We start from the raw sequence: 25537 nt of genomic DNA, 5'->3' as shown, positions 1-25537 counted from the left end.
TTGGATTGAATCCAGTGGTTGAAGCCTCCTTTAGCCGCTGACTTGGGAAGTCAGGATCGGCGGGTAAATAGAGGGTTTCCTGCGTGCTTTTCGTACATAGTGTGTCCACCTCGTGGGCACGGGCGCTGCTGGGAACGCAGCAGGGGAGGGACAGGCACCAGTGCCATTCCGGAGACCCATGCTGCAGAAAGGAGCTCTGCCCCTTGCGGAAGGAGGGGAAGTCAAAAAAAAAAAAAAAAAAAAAAGATCAGGGCTCCTTACTCTGGGCTACACCCCCTATTTCTTGATTGTCAACAGGTAAAACAATCACAACAATAAGGGGCGCCTGGGTGGCTCTGTTGGTGGAGCATCTGACTCTGGAGCATCCGACTCTTGACCGAAGCTCAGGTCTTGGTCTCAGGGTCGTGGGTTCGAGCCCCGCGTTGGGTATGGAGCCTACTTAAAAAAATAATGTTATGATAGCAAACCGCGCATCCTCTATGCCAGACACCGGCTATACGTGTTGGAATTTCATATTCCTCCCATGAGGCCGGTGCCATCATTACCCCCTACTTTGCAGACGAAGGAACCGCCAAAGAGCAGTGAGGTCCCGTGTCGGGGCCCCAAAGCCCCAGGTGGCGGCCCTGGGGCGCAGGGGGCGGAAGGGGGGCAGGGTGAGGAGCAGAGGGCAGGCTCGGCGGCCGCACGAAGGTGGGAGCCCCCCACCCCCGCCCCCACCCCCAGGCTTCCCGGGCCGGGGCCACGCGTGCTGATTGACGAGCGTCCTGGACGGGACCGCTCGGGCTGCCTGTGAGCCGGCCGGGCGCTGGGGCGCAGCCTGGTTGCCAGAGACAGGCGCCCCTCAACCCTGGGGGCGGCCTCCCGGGCGACTGGAACCTCAGGAAGGAGCGGCGCCCCTCTGGGGGCGGGGCCTCGCGGCTGAGCGGCTGCCTTGGGCCCAGGCCGTGACCCCGGGTCCCGGGATCGAGTCCCGCGTCGGCTCCCCGCATGGAGCCTGCTGCTCCCTCTGCCTGTGTCTCTGCCTCTCTCTCTCTCTCTCTCTCTCTCTCTCTCTCTCTCTCTCTCTCTCGGTCTCTCATGAATAAATAAATACAATCTAAAAATAAAAGCTCAAAAGCCCCAACAGAAAGGGCCGAGGTGTTCAGGTGCTCGCAAGCACCCAGCACCGACGCTCCCTCCCCCAGGCCGAGGAACACGAGTGGGGTGAACCGGAGGGGAGGGGGGTGGGAGCCACCGCCTCCGGGGCGCCCGCCGAGCTCGCCCCTGGGGGAGGGTGCAGGACCCCGGCCCCGGGCGCGGTGGCTCGTCCGTGTCCTTTCCGGGTCCCGCGCTCCGTGGGTTTCACCCGCCGGGACGGGCAGCGACTTGCGCGTGGGACCCCGCCAGGCCCCGGGTCACGGCTCGGGCACTGCGCCCCCTTCCGGGCGCCGCCGGGGGTGCTCCGGGGAACGCGGGCGCGGGCGGGTCCCCAGGTCCCCGGGCTGCCTGCCGGGGCCGCACGCGGGGCGCCACGCGTTCTTTCTTTTATATATTTTTTAAGATTTTATTTATTTATTCATGGAGACCCGGGGGGGGGCAGAGACCCAGCGGGCTCCTGCAGGGCGCCCGCCGCGGGACTCGATCCCGGGACCCAGGGTCACGCCCCGGGCCGAGGGCGGCGCCGACCCCGCTGCCCAGGATGGACTTCGAGACGCGAGGAAGGTCCTCGCCGGCCCGGGCCACGTCCTGTTCGGCCCGGATCGAAGCGGGCAAACACCCCCTTCCCGGCCGTGTGCGAGGAGCTGGGGGGCCTGCGGGAGGGCGGGGTTCGGGGAGCCCCGGGCTGCAGCCCCGGAAGCCGGGAGCCGGGAGGGGCCTCCGAGGGGGAGCCGCAGGGGCTGGGAGGGGGGCGGCCGAGGTCGCGGGGAGCAGCCGAGGTCACGGGGGGGGGGGCGGCCGAGGGGGAGCCGCAGGGCCTGGGAGGGGGTCGGCCGAGGTCGCGGGGAGCAGCCGAGGTCGCGGGGGGGAGGGGCCGAGGTCACGTGGGGGGGCGGCTGAGGTCGCGGGGAGCGGCCGAGGTCGCGGGGGGGGGAGGGGCCGAGGTTACGGGGGGGGGGGGGCGGCTGAGGTCGCGGGGAGCGGCCGAGGTCACGGGGGGAGCGGCCGAGGTCACGGTGGGGGGGCGGCTGGGGTCGCGGGGGGGCGGGACCAGAGCAGCCTGCCGGGCGGGCTGGGCCCTGGCCTGGGCTCCCGACCTCGAGGGTCAGGAATTCCTCCCCGGGAGGTCGGAGGGCCCCGGGGGAAGGACAGGTCACAGGGCTGCTGGTTCCTCGGCCCCCCTGGAGCACCGCGGGGGGCAAAGGCCGGGTCCTTAGCAGGGGCCTGCGCGAGCCCCCCCTTCCTCCTTGGCTGAGCCTGGGGCCGTCCAAACATGCCACATTTTGACGTCTGGTTTGCGGGAAGCTACAGCTGAGCACAGCTGAAGAGTCTCATTCCCAAAGAGTTTTTTTTTTAAGTTTTTGGTTTTTAAGTAATCGCTACACTCATCACAGGGCTCAAACTTAAAACCCGGAGATCAAGAGTTGCACGATCACCGCCGCAGCCCGCCGGGCACCACTGCCCGCCCCAAGAATTTTTGTAAAGCAATCCGAGGAACCAGCTCCAAGAGTTCGTGGGGTTGAACGAGCCGGCCCCACTTCATAGACTGAGTCAGGTGGCCTTTTGGGAAGTGGGGGCTGGCTCATTGACTCAGACACCAAAATAGAATGACCTGCCTCCACCTTGACCCTCCATTTCGGGGTCACCTTGCAGTCACAAAGGCAGTCTTTGGAGGGGCCCACACATGAGGGAAGGGGTGGAATGGGCACATGCCCCACTGTACACACATCACACCTTGCCTCTGGCTGCTCTGGCCGCCGGCCTACAACACGCCTGAAGTTCCAGAAGGAAAGTGCCGGACCTCTCAGTACACGAACAGATCAGTTAAATAAATTGTGAAACCGGAGTCATGGTTGTTTATTCTGAAACTGAGGTTAACACTCAGGGGCTGTTTCCAGCGCAGGACCTGGGAAGGCAGCTCAGCTCGAACGGAGGTGGAAACACGACTACGAGCAACTGCTTGGGTGTCTTTGCTCCCCTGCTGGGAGAGGCCTCAGCTGGGTCATGGTTCTGAAGCCAAAGATAAAAGTTTCCAGGAAAGAAGGCACGAGGAGCCTTCTGAGGTCATCAGCCACGTGGGCCTCAGAGGGCCATCCTGTGATGGTCAAGGGCTGCACGTCCCAGCAGCAGAGGAGCGCACTGTGCTTCTAGAGTGGAAACTGAAAGCCAGGAAGCAGGTCCCTTTTGTTCCAAGACAGGCTGTTGGCTCATCCATCCATCCTTCCATCCATCCTTCCTTCCATCCATCAAACATGATTCTTCATTCTTCCCCATCCTTACCCTTCCATTCTCATCCAAGCTGGATGATTTGACCTAAGCTATCCCGACAGCCTCCTAACACTGTTCCCACCCCTGTTCCCCTGCTACCCCCCACCCAGTCCATCCTGGATACAATAGTCAGAGCAGAGGTCAGATCCCATCAGGTCCTCCCTTCACTTAAACCATCTCATTGACTTCAAGTCTTTTTTAAACATAGAATTCCAAAAAAAGATGTAGCAGGCTGGAAACACACCCCTCCCAAGATGTCCACGTCCTCACCCGCAGAACCTGTGAATACATCACTACCTTACCTGGCAAAGCAGACTTGGCAGATGTGATTAAGTAAAGGCTCTCGAGACGGGGCATCTTCCTGGATTATCTCAGTGGACCCAGTGTTACCACAAGGGTCCTTAGAAGCTGGAGGCAGAAAAGTCAAAGTGAGAAAACGAGTAGGACAACAAGCTGAGAGCCAAGTGACTCAGGGCCCTGGCCCCTGGACATGAGCCACCCTGGATGATAGATTCAATGAGTTGGCAACAGTTACTTTTCCTTATCATCCTGCCCGCCCGCACCCCCCAGGGCAGCAGAGGGCCTGGTACAGATTAATGTTCAGCAAGCACTTGTCGGGGCGGATGCGGTTGGTGCAGAGAGGAAACAGCCACGAGGATCCCTCAGACTGGAGAGGAGACAAGTTCTATGGACGAAGTCAAACAACGTGGGAAGCGCTATGGAAGTGTGAAAAAGTCTGGTGAGAAGAAAAAGTGGAGTGTCCCTAAGTCACTGCTATCCTGGGGCAGTGTTGTCTACTTAGCCTTTTCTTGCAGAAAACCTGAGTCATTCGTAAGAGCAGAGCGAAGAGGCCAATAGACACCCACCCACAGGCTGTCATCTTCCATCCGGGTTCAATAAGTAGCAACATTTTACCAACCGGTTTTCATCTTTTTTCCCAACTACACTTTCTTTTCTGGACTATTTTTCTCTAAGATTTTATTTATTTATTCAGGAGAGACAGAGAGAGAGAGAGGCAGAGACACAGGCAGAGGGAGAAGCAGGCTCCCTGCAGGGAGCCCAATGCGGAACTCGATCCCAGGACCCCAGGATCTCATCCTGAGCCGAAGGCAGATGCTCAACCAGTGAGCTACCCAGGTGCCCCATTTTTCTGGGCTATTTTAAAGTAACCCCAAGAGATTATACCACTTTACCCAAAAGTACTTCTCTTTTGTTTCTGAATATTTTCACTTTTTAAAAAAAGAGTTATCCATTTATATTTTATTTATGTTTTTAAGTAATCTCTGCACCCAACATGGCTCAAACTCATGGCCCTGAGATCAAGACTCATATATTCCACCGAATGAGCTAGCCAGGCACCCCCATCATTTCTGAATATTTTAGAACAAGTTCCAGCTATTATATCATTTTACCTATAAACACTTCAGCATGCACCTTCAGTAGGTAATTTTTGTTCATAAAACATGATATCACACCTGACAAAATTAATAATGATTACTTAATACTGTCTAATACCCAGTCTATATTCAAATATTGGCTGTTTCCTCCCCCTAAAAGTCTCTTTTTGGTTTGTTTCCATTGGGATCCAAGTACAGTCCACACATTGTATTTTATTGCACGTTCAAGTCTTTTCTTTTACAAATTTTTATGTTACAATAATTTTAGATTTACAGGCCTGTTGCCAAGATCTGACATCCTGTTTTTCATTCTCTCAGCCTCTCCTGATGCTAATATCACCAGGGCACGCTGGTCACAGCGAATAAATTGACACTGGTGCACAACAGTTAAACTGCAGACTTTGTGGGGTCGCACCAGTGTTCTCACTTCTCCTATTTCACGTTCTAATCCAGAATCCGCACTGAACTTAGTCCTCATGTCTCCTCTGTCTCCTCTGCTCAATGACAATTCCTCGTAGAGAGGAGCTGGAAGTGTGTGGGCGCAGGCCCCGTGGCACAGAAGGCCCAGTGAGAGCTGCCCCCTTACCCTCGGCGGCAGCGTTTCTGAACCCCACTCCTCTCCCCCACCCTCGGACTGCCTTCTTCATTGCAGCTGGTAGGCAATTGGCCTACAAAATAGTGTGCCTTACATTCAGAAGATGTGGTTTTCTTGGTTGTTGGCCAAGGTGTGGGGAAAATGCACATCTTGGAGGGCGATTTGGCAGGATCTATGAAAATACAAAAAGCATGGGGCACCTGGGTGGCTCAGTCGGCTAAGCATCCAGACTCTTGATTTCAGCTTAGGTCATGATCTCAGGGTTGTGGGATCCAGCCCCACATTGGCTCCATGCTCAGCGCAGAGTCTACTTGAGACTCTCTCCTCCTTCTGCCCCATCTCTTTCTCTCTGTCCCTTCCTCTCTAAAATAAATAAATAAAATCCTTAAAAAAAAAAATATATATATATATATACTACATAAAAAGATAGAGCACATACCTTAATGTTCACAACATTCCCTTTCTCTATATCTTGCTAAAGAAACACTCCCACGCATGCCCAGAGGCCTGTATGAGGTGGTTCACTGCAGCACTGTTTGCTGGAGAGGCACTGGGAACCACTTGGAAGTCGAGGAGCAGAGTTGTGGCTAAACATAACATAGTCCTACAATGCAGGGCTTTTACAATAATGTGAAGGAACAGACTGGAGATATGTATCAACACTAAGAAAGTCTCTAAAATATCCTTAATTCAAAAATGCATCTGTTGCACTGTGATACAAACAGTACAACCTTTTTGTCAAACTGAGATACAAAACAGCACCATATACATTCTGTGAGTTTGTGTATCTTGAGAAAAGTATTTTTAAAAAACCTAGATGCGATATGCCTCAAATCCATAATAATGGTCATCCCTGGGAGGATGGCGGAAAAGGAAAGGATTTGGGGGTTTAAACTTTATCAAACCTGTTTTACTATTTTTAAATAAAGAACGCATTCATGGGCGGCACCAGGGTGGCTCATTTGGTTGAGTGTCTGACTCTTGATCTCAGCTCAGGTCTTGATCTCAGGGTCATGAGTTCAAACTCCGTGTTGAGCGTGGAGCCTACTTTTAAAAAAAAAAAGAATGCATTCATGTACTACTTACATGGTTGAAACTAATTTTTTACAGTATATGATTGCACATATCCAACAAAGGCCTTATGTCAAGAATACGTAAGGAACTCTCAAAACTCAACAGTTACAAACAAACTCCAATTAAGAAACAGAGAAAAGGCATAAACAGGTATTACACTAACTGCCAAATGAACACATGAAAAGATGTTCAGCACCATTAGCCATTAGAAAAATGCAAATTAAAGGCACTGTCAAGATAATGAACAGACAAGTCACAGACTGGGAGAAATATTTGCAAAAGACACAGCTGTTAAAAGACTATTATCCAAAACTACTCAAAGAACACTTAAAATTTAACAATAAGCAAGCAACTCAATTTAAAAATGGGCCAAAGAGCTTAACAGATACATGCAAAGGGCAAATAAGCATATGAAAAGATGCTGCACATCATAAGTCATCAAGGAAATTAAAATGAGATCCCACTACCCACCTATTAGAATGGCCAAGACCCAAAACACTGCCCATATTAAATGCTGCAGAGGATGTGGAGCAAAAAGAATCCTCGTTTGTTGCTGGTGGGAGTGCAAAATGGAACAGCCGCTTTGCAAGGCAATTTGGTGGTTCTTAGAAAACTAGGTATCCTCTTGCCATACAATCCAACAATCGTGTTCCTTGGTATTTACCCAGAGAAGTTGAAAACTTACCTCTACACAAAACCTGGACTTGGATGTTTATAGCAGCTTTATTTTTAATTGCCAAAACTTGGAAGCAGCCTTGATGTCCTTTGGTGGGGGATGGATAAATAAATTGTAATCCATCCAATAATGGAATATTGTTCGGCTCTAAAGAGCTAAATGCATGCCACTAACTGAGGGAAGCCAGCCTGAAAAGACTACATATTACATAATTCCAACTAAATGACATTCCGGAAAAGGCAAGATTATGGGAATAGTTAAGACCAATGGTTGCCAGGGTTTCAAGAGGAGTGATGAATGAACATGCAGAGCACAGAGGATTTTTAGGGCAGTGAAAAGATTCTGTGTGATGCCATAATGATGGATTCATGTCCTTATACATTTGTTAAAACCCATGGAAGGTACAACACCAAGGGTGAACCCTAATGTAAACTGTGGATTCTGGGTGCTAATGATGCACCAGTGTAGCTTCACCCATTGTAGTAAATGCACCACTTTTGTGGGGAATGTTGAAAATGAAGGAGCCTATGTGTATAGGGGCAGAGGGTATATGTCTCTTAATTTTAGTGTGAACTTGAAACTGCTCTAAAAAATAAAGTCTATTTTAAAAACACGCGGAGGGACGCTTGGGTGGTGAAGTCAGTTAAGCCTCCAACTCTTGATTCCAGCTTAGCTGGTGATCTCAGGGTCAGGAGATCAAGCCCCGTGTCCAGCTCCATGGTCAGCACTGAGTGTGCTTGAGATTCTCTCTGTCTCTCTGTCTCTCCCTCTGCTCTCACTGCTCTTGCGCATGCTCGCTCTCTCTCTCGTTCTAAAATAAATAAATAAATAAAAATGCGTGAGAAGAAAAGTTTTTACCGGCAGACGACATTTTGTATATAAAAAATCCTAAGGAATCCACTGAAAATGATTACAACCGATAAGTTCAGCAAGATTAGGGAGTACAACATCAATATACAAAAATCAATCAATATACTAGCAATGAATAACCTGAAACTGGAATTAAGAAAAACAATTCCAAGAAAAAAAAAAGCATTTACAATAGTGTCAAAAGAGTAAAACACTTAGGAAAAATTTAACAAAAGCAATATAACATGTATGGTCTGAAAAATTTTTAAAAATTGTTGAAAGAAATTAAATATGACCTAAATAAATGGAAAGACACCCTGTGCTCATGGAGTGGAAGACTTAATATTGCTAAGACGGCCATACTTTCTAGAATGATCTACATAGTTGATGTAATCCTTATCAAAATTCCTACTGATTTTTTTTTTTTTTGCAGGAACTGACTGATTCTTCATATGTAAAGCCAAGAAATTCAGAGTAGCCAAAACACTGTTGCAAAAGAACAGTCCTGATTTTAAAATGTACTACAAAGCTGGTGCAATCCAGACTGTGTAGTGTTGTCATAAGAATAGACAAATAGATCAATGGAATAGAATCAAGAGTCCAGAAACAAACCTTTATTTACACTTACCGTCAATCTATCTTGGAAAAGGGTGCTAAGACAATTCAATGGGAAAGAATGGTTGTTCAATAAAATGGTGCTGGGACAACTGGGTATCCATGTACAAAAGAAATCAGACTTCTTATTCATACCATACATAAACTTTAACTCAAAATGGATCAAATGACGTAGCTACAACTACAAATCTCTTTTCTAGAAGAGTCCTTCTTTTCTAGAAGAAAATACAGAGATAAACCTTCATAGCCTTAGACTAGGCAAAGGCTTCTAGGCTATAAGACAAAAAAAAAAAAAAAATAAGAAAAATGTATAGATAAATTGGACTTCCTCAAAATTAAAATATTTTGTGCTTCAAATAATACCATCAAGAAAGCATAAAGAATGGAAGAAAACATTCGCAAGTCATAAATCTAAGGGACTTGTATCTAGATTATATGAGAACAGTCACAATAAAAAGACATAATCCAATTTAAAAACGGACAAAGGATGCAAGTAGACATTTTTTCCAAAGAAGATTTGCAAAGGCCATCAAGCACAGGAAAAGATGCCCAATGTCTCTAGTCATTAGAGAAATTCAAATCAAAACCACAGTGAAGGGCACTGTGCCCGCACAGTCGGTAGGAGTGTGTGATTCTTGATCTCGGGGTTGTGAGTTCGAGCCCCATGTTGGGTGTAGAGATTATTTAAAGTCAAGTCTTTCATTTTACTTTTTAAAAATATTTTAATTATTTATTTGAGAGAGAGAGAGAGCAAGAGCAAGGGGAGGGACAGAGGGAGAGGAGAAGCAGTCTCCCCGCAGAGCAAGAAGCCCAACATGAGCACTCTGGGATCATGGCCTGAGCTAAAGTCAGACACTTAACCAACTGAGCAACCCAGGCACCCCCAAAACAAAATCTTTTTTGAAGAAGTCCACAGTGAGGTCCGACTCGTCACCCACCCGGATGGCTAGAAGCAAAAAGACAGACAATAGCAAGTGTTGGTGAGGATTTGGAGAAGTAAGAACCCTCATCCACTGAGAATGGAAAATAGCACAGCTGCTTAGGAAAACAGTTTGGCAATGTTACAGGGTTCCTTCTCCTTCAGTGCCAGGGCTTCTTGGTCACAGGAAGAGTGAAGAGGCCGACCAGATGAAGATTGGTGGGCAGCAATGCAAAGTTTATTGAGCGATAGTACAAAGCTCCCAAAGAGGGAGGAGACCCAAGAGGGTTGTCCCCAGAGTTCCTAAGTCTCGGGGTTTTTACGGGCTTGGGAGCAGGCTGGTTTAATCTCATCAACCCTTTCCAAGCGTGTCACCCCATCAGGTTTTGTCATCTACCTATCACGTGGGCAAAGGTGGATGGCTCCTGCCAGGGTGAAGTAAAACCCTTTTAAGGGTGGTTTCCTCTCGGGGTGCCTGGGGGCCCCTTGTCCCTGCCTGCCTTTCTTCCAACTATCCTTCATTAGCAGTGTCTGAAACGGTTAAACAGAGTTATGATATAATCTGGCAATTCCATTCCTGGGTATATACCTAAAAAAAATAGAAACCTACATCCACACAAAAACTTGTATGTAAATGTTCATAGTAACACTATTCACAATAGCCCAAAGCGGAAATAGTTAATTCATAATTGTCAATCAGTTCGATCCATAAAATAGCCAATCAGTTCAATCAATTCATCAGAGCCAAAAGTGGAAACAACCGATAAATGGATGAACCTTGATGACATCATCCTCGGTGAAAAAAGCCAGGTACAAAGGACTACAAATACATGATTATAAATATATTATTTACATATTTATTTATTATTTATATATATTTATAAATATAATTTATGTATATATATTTATATATTCCATTTGAATGCATTGTCCAGAACAGGCAAATCCACACAGACAAAAAGCAGATTAGTGGTTGCCTGGGGCTGAGGCTTTGGGAGAAATAGAGACCAACTGCTGATTGGTGGGAAGTTTCCTTTCAGGGTGACGTAAGGGCTCTAACTTGACGATGGTGATGGTTGCAGAACTCTTAGTATCTTCAGAGCCGCTGAACTGTACACTTTAAATGAGTGGTTTGTGAATTATATATCACCCACACTGTTACAGTTAAAATAAAGACTGTGTACTGTACAAGTCCATTTATAGAACATTCCCCGTCTAGAAATGGGTGGGTGTGAACACAAAGAGGTAGCGGGAGGGAGTTCTTTTTTAGTGATGAAACAAATCTATATCTCAAATACAGGAATTTCTATACAGGATCTATACAAGCTGCAAACACAAGTGAATGCAGGGTGTTTTTTTTTTTTTTTAATTTAAAAAGTGACGAAAAGTGAGTAAGGCCTATAGAACGGTAACAGGCAATGCCAATCCCCTGGCTTTGAAACTGTGTCACACCCAATAAGATGCCACTGGTGGGGGAGGGGGGTGAGGTGAAGGGCACACAGGACTCTCTGTACTAATTGTGCCGTGTCCTGCGAGCCTATAATTATGTTGAGGTAAGAATTTTAAAATAAAATAGAATTTTCCGAAATTGGAATGCTCTCTCCTGAGAAATGATGATTTCTCCATTGCTAGAGTTGGAAAAAGGTTGTGTGACTCTGTACCAGGCTGGTAAGAAATATCATTAGTTCGTCCTAGGGCTGGCTATCAGAAAGGCTTTTCTAGAGCAAAGTTTGGATCTGTCTCTCTACAAGCCAAGGGACCCGGCCTGGATTTCCTGGCCTGCGCACGTGACCTGGAATGTGGAATTCTCCCAGAAGTTCCTGGAAGGACCAGCTGCCCTCAGTGCTCCAGGTCCCAAAGCTCGCTGTCTCCCAAGGCAGACACAACCCCCCAGGTCAGCTCTCTCTGAGCAAACCCAGCCCCAACCTCAGCTCTTACGTAATGAAGCTGGGGGTAGACAGGGAGCCGGGGAGAGGCTCTTTCCAGAAACATCTCTGATAAGACACAGAGCAACTTCCAGCTCCAGGAGCCATTTGAAGATAGTGGCCAAGTTTTACTCACTTTTTAAATTTTACCCCATTAAAAATAAAAATAAATAAATAAATAAATAAATAAATAAATAAATAAATAAATAAATAAATAAATTCACCCCATTGCCTTATCCAGAACAAGAGAAATGGCTTCTGGAAGAAGACCTCTTAATTTTACTCTCAGACCCCAATGGGTCTCAACTCTGCTACACATTCCAGCTTTGAAAACATTTGCTATTTCCAGTTCCACACCAGAGCAGTCAAAATAGATTTTGTTCTTGTTTTTCTTGCTTTCCTATTTCCCGGCATCCTCAATGTCATTCTGACATCACTCAGCCCCAGTGGTGAGCATCTGAAGGATGCTTCCCACAATGACAAAAGGCAGCAGCTATCAATCCCCAGGAGGATTTGGTTAAATGTGATTGATGTCAACTCAATAACCAGTTTTCGGCTTACCTAAGCTTCCATCAATTTATTCCATCTATTTTACTTTTTCAAGATTTTATATATTTATTTATTTATTTGAAAGAGAAAGAGAGCCATGGGTTTCAGGTAAAGCATGAGTTAAGCGGTCTCGTCTGTTTCTGATTTCAATGGTTGGGGTCTATAGGAGAGCAAGGGGGCTTGCCCGCACGTGTTCCTATGTCTCATTGCACCTTCTTGAGGCACCGAAGATGTTTTGCAATGACCCGAACATTCCAATGGCCAGCTCAGGAAAGCCCCAGTAGCAACGGAATGCCTGGAAGACCACACCCCACACGTCCCCTGCCCTGCCCTCCATCGCATGCTGAACACATACCCCCCACCCTCACCTGGGATTCCTTGCTCTCTGCCCTCTCTGTCGCACCTGTCCCAGATGCCAGCACCCCAAATAGGTCTCTCCCTTTCTCTTTTCCAAACTGTTGTCTCTTGAGTTATTGGCTTCTCTTGCAACAAGCTTATCTGAGTTTGGTCAGCCACAATGTTGGCAAACCCAGCCAGGAGCTAAGCTTGGATCTGTCCAGCTCCCGGGATTCTCCAGGACAGGGCAGTTCGCCTTGGCAGTGCCAGGGCTCACCCGCTCACGTCCTGAGTTAGTGCCCCTTATAGACCGTTGGTAACAGAGACACACGGAAAGCATAAACCCCAAAGAGCAAAAGTTGTACGGTGAACAGGAAATCTACTTCCCACCTTGGATCCCCAGAGGCCACCCTTGGTCCCAGCTTATGTTCCCTCCTGGACAGCACACGCCTATATTCCTAGTGGAGATGCATTTTTAGAAGACAGAACTCTCGTGTGCTTTGGTGTGTTGTGTATGGTTCTGGAAAAGAGGATAAATTTAGGATATACTGCACTGTGTCTACTGCACAGTGTGTATTTGCATAGTAAAAGCTCCGTTTCTCAAACTTATTTGAACCCAGAACTGCTCTTTTGGGGGAGATTCCTTTTTATTTTTTTTACCTTATTTTTTATTTTTATAAATTTTTTATTGGTGTTCAGAGATTCCTTCTTTTAAAAAAATTTTTATTTATTCACTTGAGAGAGAGTGCACATGTATGAGTGAGAGCACAAGCAGGGGGGAGGCTCAGAGGCCCAGAGAGCAGGGAGCCCAACACGGGACTCAATCCCAGGACTCTGGGATCATGACCTGAGCCGAAGGCAGATGCTTAACCGACTGAGCCTCCCAGGCGCCCTTGAGGAGGACCCGTAAAGGCATCTTCTAGTACTGGCAGTTTCTGACACCGCATATAGGCAAAGGCTCATGCCAGCAGGGTCATAGTTGATAAATTAGCCAGCGTGTCCTCATTCCTGGCCATTCCTAGGCCATCGTGACCTTTCCCCTATTAGAGCATAAGCTGTAGCCTCCTGGGCTCAGAACCCCAGAGAAAGGAGGAGGCCAGCAGCAACACAAAAATATCCATCCTGTATTTCTGGCTCGCAGATTACATCTTGGAGGCAACAGGACGAGAGATAAAGGTTTTGAGTTTCAAAAGCCAAAGCCCCAAGGGACTCAGGGCAGGCAGCTTATGGCAGAAACCAGAGATTTGGGTGAATGCAAGGGAGTAATTTCTTCCCTGCCCCGGGAGACCCTCTGCACTGAGGAAGGGATCAAAAAGAAGCACAAAGGGAGACGGGGCACAGCTGAGTGGCCCCGAGAAGGGGAGTGGTACGGGCTGGACTCCCCATGCAAGTGTGGAAATCTAGAAGCGAAAGGACCCAGGTTCATCTCCCCCTTGGGAACTCCGAGGGGAACCCAAACCCCACGGCCAAGCCCCAAGTCCAGGGTGGCACAAAGTGTATTCGCTGGAACAGGATTCTGCTGCAATGGGTTTCTCCCCAATAAGGGATTTACATGCTTTGAAAAAAATTTTTTTAAATTTAATTCCCATGTAGTTAACATACAGTGTTCCGTTAGTTTCAGGTGTACAACATAGTGATCCAGCATTTCCCCGCACCGCCCGGTGTTCCCCACTGACAAGTGCACCCCTTAGGCCCCTTCCCCTGGGACCCCACACCCCCACCCATCTCCCCTTAGGGAACCATGAGTCTCTTCTCTAGAGTTAAGAGTCTTTTTCTGGGTTTGTCTCTCTGTTGGTATTTTTTTCCCCCTTTGCTCATTTGTTTTGCTTCTTAAGTCCCACATATGAGTGAAATCATACAGTATTTGTCTTTCTTTGACTGGCATATTTCATTTAGCATGAAACTCTCTAGGTACATCCATAAAATATGGAACCCCACAAATTTGCGCATCATCCTGGCTCAGGGTCCGTGCTAATCTTCTCTGCATCATTCCCAATATAGTTCTAACTTTTAGTGTAGCAAAGCAAAGCCTGAAATTTATTTCCCCTTAAAAGTAAAAGTCCAGGTTGGCTGTCCAGGGCTGGAAGCGTACTCCACGCCACGTAGCACCCAGGCTCCCCTATGTTGCTGCTTCGTCTCCCGTGGCCTCGACATCAGAGTCCAAGTGCTGGGTGGCAGGATGGAGGAAGAGACAGTGACAAAGCAAAGGGAACCCACAGGCTGTCACCTAAGAAAGGTCTCTGGAAGCACCTGCATATCTCCAGCACGGCCACTCAACAGGACGTAAGTCACCTGGTATCATGGGTTGAATCGTATCCCTCAAAAGGATACGTTGAAGTCCTAATCCCCACACCTGTGAGTATGACTTCATTTGGAAATAAGATCTTTGCAGATGTAATCAGGTTAAGATGAGGTCATTAAGGGTGGACCCTAACCCCATGTGATCGATGGCCCTGTAAGAAGAGAGACACAGACAGTGGGAGACACGTAGGGAGAAGACAGCATGTGATGCTGGAGGCAGACTTTCCCCCCCAAGCCGAGGAACTCACGGAATGCCAGCAAGCATCAGAAGCTGGATGAGGCAAGAAAGGATTCCTCTCCTAGCACCTCCACAGAGAGGATGGGGTCCTGCGACACCTTGATTTCAGACCTCTAGCCTCCAGAACTCTAACACAATAAATCTGGTTGTTTCAAGCCACCCAGCCTGTGGGACAAAGTGGACAATAGGGAGGCCACGGTGGCTTTCGAGGGGAAAATGATGTGAGGAGGGTGGTTCTACGGAGACCGTCTCCCCCTGTACCATTACAATACTTAGCGGCTGGTGTAGAAGCCAGTGAGGGCTGGATCTTGAAGCACCCTGAATAGCAGGCTCTCGAGTCCTCTGAGGGTGGGAAATACCCACAATGAGATGCCCTCACCATCAGCAGATCTTTCTAGGCTCCTTCCGCTTGTGTGTTACACAAATGGGCCAAAGACGGCCTCCACAGGTCAGTCCCTAGGCTGCTGTTCCTTGGCTGTGGGCTGAGACCCATCAGCTCCAAAGCCCACCCCCTCCCTGGGGCAAAACTCAAATTTTTTACACATCCACTTACTTCAAAAATAGCTCAAAGAAACCATTTAAAGCTGGCCTGCTTTTGCACACTTTGCAAGACACAGCTCACCCCATATCTGCGAGCCAGAGAGAGGACAGTCTGATAGTTATAAGACCCCAAGCTGCCCTTTGACCCAGGCACTCTCCACCCTGCTGCTGAGCACCAGTAGCTAGACAAGGAAGCCCCCTCTGTGAGTCCCACATCCCTGGGGGCTCCCCTGCCTGCCTCTGCTGGATGGTGGCTCATTGAGCTCACTTAGAGCTTCTGCTGGTTTCATGCTATGAGAGGGTCACCGCCCCCCACCTGCCCCGCCTCCCGAGGGCAAACTTGTTAAATCTTGTGTGTTACTGCCCCTCATGGTCATGTTTTCCCTGGGCCAGCCCCCAAACTCCTTGAACCTCGACACCATACCCCTCTTACTCCTTCCTGAGACGGCGGCTCAGGATAGGGCTGAGGCTCGAACTGAGGCCTCATTCTTCCTGGGTGAATCTTCCCATCTGAGGCCAAAGGGGAGAGACTGTTCTGGGGCAGAGAGGATGGACACTACACAGGGGCCCGGAGAGTTGGCCCTGAGGCCTCAGTCCCTACCTAGTACCAGGGAAGGGCAGTGTGGGGGATATGGTCAGGATGTCATCAAGAAAGGATACACTTGTTAGTGAAAAGCCAGACACACACACTTGCTATCAGATTTCTTAAAAAATGATGTTATTATTTATTTGAGAGAAAGAGATAGTGAGAGAGAGAATAAGCCCAGAGAAAGGGGAGAAGCAGGCTCCCTGCTGAACTGGGAGCCCAATGTGGGGCTCAATCTCAGGACCCTGGGTTATGACCTGACCCCAAGGTAGATGCTTAACTGAGCCACCCAGGTCCCTCAGATTTTATTTATTTATTTGAGAGAGAGAGAGAGAGAGAGAGAGGCGCGGGGAGGGGCAGAGGGGAAGAAGCAGAGTTCCCGCTGAGCAGAGAGCCTGATGCCAGCTCCATCCCAGGACCCTGGGATCATGACCTGAGCCAAAGGTAGATGCTTAATGAACCCAGACACCCCTCTTATCTTAAAAAATCTTAAAAAAAAAAAAAAAGCCAAATGCATAGAAACACAGAGTAGAAAAGTGGCTGCAGGAGCTGGGGTGTAGGAGGAGATAGGGAGAGTTGGTAAAGAGATATAAACTTTCAGCTCTAAGATGAATAGGATCTGAGGAGCATTATAGTGTAAAACATGGGGATCCCTGGGTGGCTCAGCAGTTTGGCGTGGCCTTAGGCCCAAGGTGTGATCCTGGAGCCCTGGGATCAAGTCTCGAATTGGGTTCCCTGCATGGAGCCTGCCTCTCTCTCTCTGTGTCTCTCATGAATAAATAAAATCTTTTTAAAAAATGTAAAACATGGTGACCACATTGAAAACACTGTATTGTGTTACTGAAGTTTGCTAAGAGAGTAGACTGTAAATGTTCTCACATAAAAAAGAGAGAGAGAGAGAGAAGACAGACAAGCATGTGAGGTGATGAATGTGTTAACTAACTACGTGGGGGGAATCCTTCCACAACGTGTATGTATATCAAATCTCTGCGATGTACACTTCAAATATCTTATAATTGTAGGTGCCGATTATACCTCAACAAAGCTAATTTTTTTTTTTTAAGGGGAGGGTTACCCTCTTTTAGGGCCATGTCTGGCCATGATCTCTTCACTGCCTTCAGCACAAAGGGCCACTTTCAGCGCAGTCCTGGTCTCGAGTGGAGAATGCAGGTTCGAAGGCCGCCCCGAGTGCCATCCCCCGGAGGGCAGGAGCCTCCTGTCTCCCGCACGGCCGCACCTGCAGTCCTTGGAGCTGGGCCTGGCTCACAGGTGGCCCTTGCACGCGCTGAGCAAGGGACGCACGGAGGAAGGAGGGGCTTCCCTGCAGGGAGCCTCTGGAGCTGGGTTGAGCCGGGTTCTGTGGCCTGCTAAGGTACCTTCTGGGCCGAGGAACCCTTGACAGGGACACCGCCTTCCTCACCCCAGCCACAAATACCAGGGAGGAGATGCCTGCCACGAGGAAGGCGCACGCCGGCCTCCGCGGCTTAGAGACCCAGGTTCTTTCGGGGTCTGCGGCAGAGGAAGGAGACGGCGGGCATTCAGGCTCCGTCCTTCACCGCGGGGCTGGCGGGCGCCCCCGGCCCCCAGGCGTCCCCCGCCCCGCCCTCCCCTCCCCCCCCCCCTCCCCTCCCCCCTCCCCCCCTCCCCTCCCCTCTCCCCACTCCCCCTGCGCCTGAGCCCCACCTTCCCCGCAAGTCAGCGACCCGACTCCCCGCCCAGACCTCTCCGGCCCTGCTCCCAGGGGAGGAGCAGGAGGGATGCGATGGGGGGGCGGGCGGTGAGTCGGGAGAACCCGAGAGGAGGTGCCTGCAGGACGTCCGGGGGACCGGGAGCCCTGCCGCCCCGCGCCCCCTTCCTCCTCGCCCCGCGCCCGCCCTCCTGCCCAACCCCCAGCCCGAGGCGCCAGCCCCGACCGCCCACCCAGCGACTGTTGACGTCACGAGGCTCTCGCCATCTCATTGGTCGAAATTTCTCTCCCCCTTGCGTGGGAAGGAGGGGAGCTGTGGTCCCGGGTGACGCGGGCGGCGGTTTCCATGGCGACTGCCGCCGGGCCGCGAGCCAGGGCCGACCTGGGCCTCCCCCGGCTCCAGGAGACGGGGTCCCCGGGGCAGAGGCGGCTGCGTCCGTAGGGCCTGGAAGCCGGAAGCCGGATCCCCCCGGCTCGGGCTCGGGCTCGGCCGCGGGGTGGGGGCGGGGTGGAGATGGGGGTGGGGTGGGGCTAGGAGTGGGGGCGGGGACCGGGTGGGGGCGGGGGTCCCCAGCCTGCAGCCCCGCTGCGAGTGCGCCCCGCCAGCTTTGTTCTCGCTGTGGCACGTCCTCTGCGCATTTTTTCCTTATGTGGAACCAGAGGGAGAGGCCGAGACACAGGCAGCGGGAGATCCCGAGCGGGACTCGATCCCAGGACCCCAGGATCACCCCCAGAGAGAAGGGACTGGCTGTCCGCGCCGCTGCGCGGGCACCTGCAGCTTCACGACGAGAGCTTCCCACTAACCGGGAGGCGGGCATCCCAGACCCAGCTCTGCCTCTGGCCTCCGTGGCCGCATCTGTAAAATGGGGATGTTGGGGTCCGGGCCGCGGCTTCGGGGTGCAGGGGCATTGGAGCCCTTGCGGCTTGGCGCTTCCAGCGGGGGTCTCTCACCTGCCAGGTGTCTTTAAGGGGTTCGAGATGAAGCGACTTGCCCCGGCTGGCACAGCTGGACGAGTGGCTGAGTCAGAACACGGGTCATTTCCAGCGCTTCTCGCCAGCAAGGCACCCCCTGCGGCGCCTCATTTGCAGACAGGACGGTGAATCCCTCCGCGGTGGGGTGTCGCGGAGACTGTGAAACCACGGAGAGAAGATGCCAAGCCCCTGGCTCTTAAGAAATGGTCATTATGATGTCTAATTTTTAGTAAAGAAAATGGATTTTTGTTAAATGTGTATTCTGCGTGGGGTCCCCAGGCTCATTCTGTTAACTGTTTGCCCCTTTGGCGGGTGTGGCTTCCGGTGCTTTTGCCTCCCCCAACCCTCACGTCTTATTCCCAGGGACTCAGCTTGCTTCTCTCTCCTCCTGATCATTTCATTATCCCCTCCACCACCCCCAGCTGTACCCCAACTTGCTGCCATCTCATAGATTTACTGGTTCCAAAGAAAAGGCATAAACTTTGCCATAATTCATAGTTTTGGGGGTTTTAAAGATTTTGTTTATTTATTCATGAGAGACACAGAGAAAGAGGCAGAGACACAGGCAGAGGGAGAAGCAGGCTCCATGCAGGGAGCCCGATGTGGGACTTGATCCCAGGACCCTGGGATCTCATCCTGAGCTGAAGGCAGATGCTCAACCACTGAGCCACCCAGATGACCCTAATTCATAGTTTTGTTTTTCACACAGGAACACATTACAAGAGAAATAATGAACCAATGCACTTATGCAGCTTAAGAAAATTATGCCAAGATGTCATGTGACTGCTCTGCTGGGCACTTAAATATTGGCCTCGCTCTGGTCACGGGCCTAGGCTCCCTTTCCACCTCCAGCACATCTGTGCAGACGGTTCCCAAATCTCTGTTGCCAGCTCAGGTCTCTCCTGACATGTGGACTCAGCTGTGTACTGTGCAACGTCCTCAATCTTTCATTCAAGAACATGGAGCTCCCCACTTCTCTGAGTGGGGCTCAGGAGCATCAAGTCAGTGAAAGACAAGCCCCCATTCTGACCTAACAGCCTGGGAGGGGGAGGACCAGGCCAGAGCCCACCTGCCTCGGCAGGCAGGAATGAGGGATGATAAGGGGGAGAACTGAAGCCCCCTCTGTGCATTTTGCTTAGTCGGATGCCTTGAGACCCACTAGATTCCATGGTCCCCACCTCAGGCAAGAACTGAAAGTAGACGGGGCGCCTGGGTGGCTCAGTGGTTGAGCAACTGCCTTTGGCTCAGGGTATGATTCTAGGGTACCCTGATTGAGTCCCACATCGGGCTCCCATGGGGAGCCTGCTTCTCCTTCTGCCTGTGTCTCTGCTTCTGTGTTTCTCATGAATAAATAAATAAATAAATATCTTAAAAAAAAAAAAAAAAACTGAAAGTGGACCCCAGAGGAACAAAGCTGGAGAGAGCTAGTGGGGTAGGGAAATCTTTGGACGTGCTGTTTCCTCCTCCTCCTCTAGTTAACTTAGACCTTCCAGAACTTGAGGCTCACAAAACCTTGTATGAAAGGGCCGCAGCTTACCTATGTGCACCCATCTCCCACGGATCCCCTTCTCTTCAAAATTACCATGAAGTCCTAGCACATGCTCTTGGGTAGAATGAATGAGTAGAACATTCCCGCTCCTCTGTCCCGCCCCACCACCTACATCTTCACCAGGCTCTTTGCAGCTTGTCCTTCTGATCTCAACTTAGACGTCACTTCGTCCAGGAAAACTTCCCAAACGTCAAAAAATTGGCTAAAGATAACTGACGGATGCATATCAAAGTGAAGTGACACTTTGTCTAGGATTTGTCTTAAAATACGTTGAAAAAAGTAAAGAGGGCTAAATGACCAAGAGTGGCCAATTTTTGATACTTAAATTGGGGGATTATTGTATGAGGATTCATTATACTATTCTCTCTTCCTTTGCATATATTTGAAAGGTTACCAACTAAAAGAGAGAGGGAGAAAGAGAGAGAGAGAAGAAAAGCACACATACACTAATACACAAAGTCTTGGGTAGGAGTGACAAGGCCAGACATAGACCCTTTTGCCTTTGGCCAATGTCCTGTTCTGTGTCTCATGAGTGATTAGTTTGAACTGTTTGTCCCCTTGAAACTAGATAGACACAGAGATGAACATTCCCCAGTTAGCTGGAGACTTCCCCTAACTGCCAAACAGCCCCACTGTTAAGTCCCCCACCCCTGCAACCTGTCTCCTTCCCCCTGCAGAAGTCTAAGGCGAACCGCCCTGCCTACACACTCTGACCTTCCGGTCCCGGGAGCCGTCCCTAATGCAGTTGACTGACTGACAAAAGTTTATCTTGTCTGTTCTACAGTTTCATAGTATTCCTCTGCATCATAGATATTGTGCTGAACTGTGATCGCCTGTCTGTCTGTCTGTCTGCCCGCCTGTCTTCCCCAGCGTCAAGCACAATACCTGGCATAGAGTAGCTGCTCAAGAGCTGTTTGTTGAAAGTGGCCATTCTTTGACTGTTCTTTCTGGTCTAGCCAAGAGGGTTCTTCTCTTCAGGTCTTCCTAGTTTGGGGAAATAATGGGTCCATATGTTTACTACAGAAGGCTTATCTTTCTGTTCTCTGTAATAAGAAAATGAAATCTAGCCCATTTAGAAGTTTTATACTTTTAATAAATTGAAAAGAAGGGAGGGCCAGATCACAGTTCTGTATTGGGTTTTCTAGACTTTCTAGTCTTTTCCAAGACTGTTTTCACTGAGGTCAGTAACAGCTGACAGTGGATTTCAGCTGGGGCTCACCTGCAGTTTTAAAAAATACTGATGCCTGGTCCCCACCCCCAAAGATTCTGGTGCAATTAGCCTAGCGTGCAGCTGGCCAATGGATTATTTTTGTTGTTGTTGTTTTTAAAGATTCTATTTATTTATTCATAAGAGACACACAGAGAGAGGCAGAGACATACACAGAGGGAGAAGCAGGGTCCCTGTGGGGAGCCTGATGTGGGACTCTATCCCAGGACCCCAGGGTCATGACTTAAGCCAAAGGCAGACATTCAACCGCTGAGCCACCCAGTTGTCCCTGGCCAATGGATTCTTTAAAGTTCCCCCAAGTGATTCCAATGTGCAGCCCTCAAATTGAGAATCACTGTTAGATCCGAGGCATCATCAGGATTCCCTTCTGCTCAAGTGGTGGAAGCGGCCTAGTGGGACAATGGAGTCAGACTCCACTTGGGTGGCACATCCCTGGGATTGGCAGTGTGACCAGCAGTCTCAGTACTGGCAGCCCTAGACAACTACACCCAACCCAGTGTCACCAATGTCGACGGATGGCAGGGAGCCATCTCTGGGTGTTTCAAGGTCTGGCAGCTCTGAGCTTATCACCAAGAGGCCTGGCTCGGGGAGACTGGTCATTAGCCAGAGCCCGAAAGTGGCTGAAAGAGCTGGATGATGAAGAGACGTAGCAAGGCTGCGTTGCCCAGTCTAAAGGGTTGACACCTGGAAGGTCGTCTGCCTCACAGGTCGCGATGGGGAATAAACGAGTGTGTGCAGTGAAGTGGCACCAAGTGGGATGTAAGCCTTAGCTACGATTACTGCTGCGTGGAGGGGTGAGCAAGTGGGGGACCTGATTCAGTGGATAAAATAGGAGCCCCCTGCCCCTACCCGTGGGGTCTCCTCACAGGAAGCTGTTCACAGCGACTTTGTCTCTAGTTCCTCGTAATGAGAACTCGGCAGTGTTTACGCAGCCTAGGTGAACTTCGGTTTCTACGGCATGTAGCTGTCTTTTACTAACGTGCTTCGTGTTCTGGGGAGCTTCGATCATCGCATTTTCCTCCCTTGGAACATCAGCAAGACGCTGGGGTTTACACTAGGACTTGCCATGTTTGAGAGGGCATTTCATTCTTTCTCTCTTTTTTTCTTAAGACTTTATTTTGAAAGGGTGATTTTATTGTATATAAACCAAACTGCCTTTAAAGAAAAGTTAGGGCAGCCTGGGTGGCTCAGGAGTTTAGCGCCACCTTCAGCCCAGGGTGTGATCCTGGAGACCCGGGATCAGTCCCACGTCGGGCTCCCTGTATGGAGCCTGCTTCTCCCTCTGCCTCTGTCTCGGCCTTGCTCTCTCATGAATAAATAAATAAAATCTTTTTTAAAAAATAAAGAAAAAAATAAAGAAAAGTTAAAGCCAGGTTTCAACATCAGAAATTATCTTCCCAATTTTTTTAAAGGTTTTATTTATTTATCAAGAGAGAGAGAGATAGAGCAGTGGGATTGGGCAGAGGGAGGGAGAGAGAGAGAGGGAGGGAGAAGCAGACCCCCAGCTAAGCAGGAAGCCTGACATGGGGCTCAATCCCAGGGGACCTGGGATCATGACCTGAGCCAAAGGCAGCCGCTTAACCAATTGAGCCACCCAGGCGCCCGAGGCTGACACTTTAGAGGCAGGGACCGTTGGGCGTGCCATGCCCTGTCCGCGTGAAGTCCCTGGGTTATGGGTCCTGGATGGAGAGACACCGTCAAGGAGCCAGCAGCTCTGCTCCGGGATCCTGACCTCTCTGCCACCTTGGGTCTGCTGTGTCACCAGAGGTCCTCCCCAGCCCTTTGGGCTGCTGACCCTTCAGATATCAAACTCGGAGCGCAAGTGCAGTAACTGCACCTGTTGACATGGGTGAACAAGAATATTCTGCTCTGGCCCGGTCATGTCATTTCTTTTGCCTTCCCAAAGGAAAGGGGTCCGGGAACTGTCAACAGTTTTGATCAAAAGCTGCTAACACAAGTCAAAAAACAACTTCACAAGAACAGAAGAGACTGTAGGCTATTTCTTATTTCCCTGGAAACTGAGCGTCTGTTGAAAGGATCCTTGTATCTGAAATCCAAATTCTGAAATTAAGAGCCCTGACTATGGGCAAGGCAGTGACATTTATTAGTGTCTTTGTGTGTCACCCATTGATAAATGCCTTACAGATACTGAAATATTTAAAATCCTCTAAATACAATTATCTTCAGTTTTGTTGGCCTAAAAAAGGAAGCTCTGAAATTGAGGCAATACCTCCAAGGTAGCGTGGTTCATAAGTGGTTGAGCCGGGAACGCCATTCTGGATCTATCCACAGAGTCTATGTTCTTAAGGGAGGCAAGTCATCTGTTTGCTAATGGCTGGGCCATCTTGACGTAAATAAAATGACTAAAGGTCTTTTTAAAGATATGGGTTTTTCGGGGCACCTGGGCAGCTCAGTCAGGTAAGTGCCTGGCTCTTGAGCTCAGCTCAGGTCTTGGTCTCAGGGTGGTGAGTTCAAGCCCCACGTTGGGCTCCATGCTGGGTATAAGACCTACTTAAATAAACAAATTTTTAAAAAGAAAAGAGATGGGTTTTATAGGAAAGGCAGAAAATAGATTGAGGCAAATACAAACGCAATCAAATAATCATCCCTTGTCCAAAGTTACCACAGAAAACATTTTAGTGTTATATCTGAAAACATCAGTATATCTACCAGCTTTCGTCCATCTGAGCCTTTGTAGTGACACTTTTTCTAGGTCAATAAATGTAGATCTGTGTCACCTATGGTTGACTGGATAGTATCTCAGTGTATGCATGTTTCCTAAATTATTCATCTGATTCCCCTATCATTAGACATTTAGATTATTTCTTATTTTTATACTTTAGAAGCAGTGCTTTGATACATTTCTTTGTACATCTGGATGATTTTATTATTCTTTCCTTAGGAAAGAAAATCATAAAAGGGAAATTGCAAGGTCAAAGGGAATGCACATACTTCATAAAAGACAAACTTACAGATTAAAGTATATCTTGTAGACAGAAAGGGCACATATCATCAGTGGATAGTTTGATCTAAACTCAAGTGGAAGGGAAGGGGAGTCGGGGGATGGGGTGACTGGGTGACAGGCACTGAGGGGGGCACTTGACGGGATGAGCACTGGGTGTTATGCTATATGTTGGCAAATTGAATTCCAATTTAAAAATATACAAAAAATAATAATCTCAAAGAGAACATACTTGTGCAAATTCCACCCAAACAGGGCAGCCTGGGTGGCTCAGCGGTTTAACGCTGCCTTCAGCCGAGGGCGTGATCCTGGAGACCCTGGTCCCTGCGTGGAGCCAGTTTCTCCCTCTGCCTGTGTCTCTGCCTCTCTCTCTCTCTCTCTCTCTCTGTGTGTGTGTGTGTGTGTGTGTGTCTCATGAATAAATAAATAAAATCTTAAAAAAAAATACCACCCAAATCAAGAAACAGAAAAATATGAACAACCAGTACAGCTCTCATCCCTCCCCCCACCTTTTCCTGTTCTCACCTTTCTGGATGTAACCTTTTTTTTTTTTTTTTTTAAAGATTTTATTCATTTATTTGAGAGAGAGAGAGAGAAGGAGAGCACAAGTGGAGGGGAAGGGGCAGAGGGAGAGGGAGAGGTAGGCTCCCCACGGAGCAGGGAGCCAGATGTGGAGCTCAATCCCAGGACCCTGAGATCATGACCCAAGCTGAAGGCAGACACTTAACCAACTGAGTCACCAGGCGGCCTATAACCACTCTTGACATTTAACATCAAAGATTGATTTTGGCTCTTCTAGCTTTGCATAAATGGACTCATACAAGTGTGCACTCATTTGTGTCTGATCTCTTTCACTCATTATTATCTTTGTGAATTTATTCATGTTGTTGGTTCAGCAGCAGTTCATTCATTTTTACTGATGTATTTTTTGGTATATTCTAATAGTGCAGTTTTAAAAAATGTATATTCGAGGCGCCTGGCTGGCTCGGTCAATGAAGCATGTGACTCTTGATCACGAGGTTGTGAGTTCAAGTCCCACATTGGGTATAGAGATTGCTTAACAAAATATTTAATAATAATTATACTAAACAAATAAAAAGTGTGTATTCATGTGTAACCATCATGCCAGGAGCC

The 25537-nt window shown here is 49.1% G+C and overlaps 1 non-coding gene across 1 annotated transcript; it reads right to left on the bottom strand.

Annotated features, from left to right (window-relative positions):
- Window positions 1-14260: 14260 nt before the first annotated feature.
- LOC119864346 lies at window positions 14261-14364 on the bottom strand. Its single transcript, XR_005373730.1, has one exon. It is a non-coding gene; the product is annotated as a U6 spliceosomal RNA (small nuclear RNA).
- Window positions 14365-25537: the final 11173 nt, after the last annotated feature.

Source organism: Canis lupus, chromosome 18 (assembly GCF_011100685.1).
Source record: "Canis lupus familiaris isolate Mischka breed German Shepherd chromosome 18, alternate assembly UU_Cfam_GSD_1.0, whole genome shotgun sequence".
Classification (NCBI taxonomy): domain Eukaryota; kingdom Metazoa; phylum Chordata; class Mammalia; order Carnivora; family Canidae; genus Canis; species Canis lupus.
This window is presented reverse-complemented; position numbering and strand designations above follow the sequence as displayed.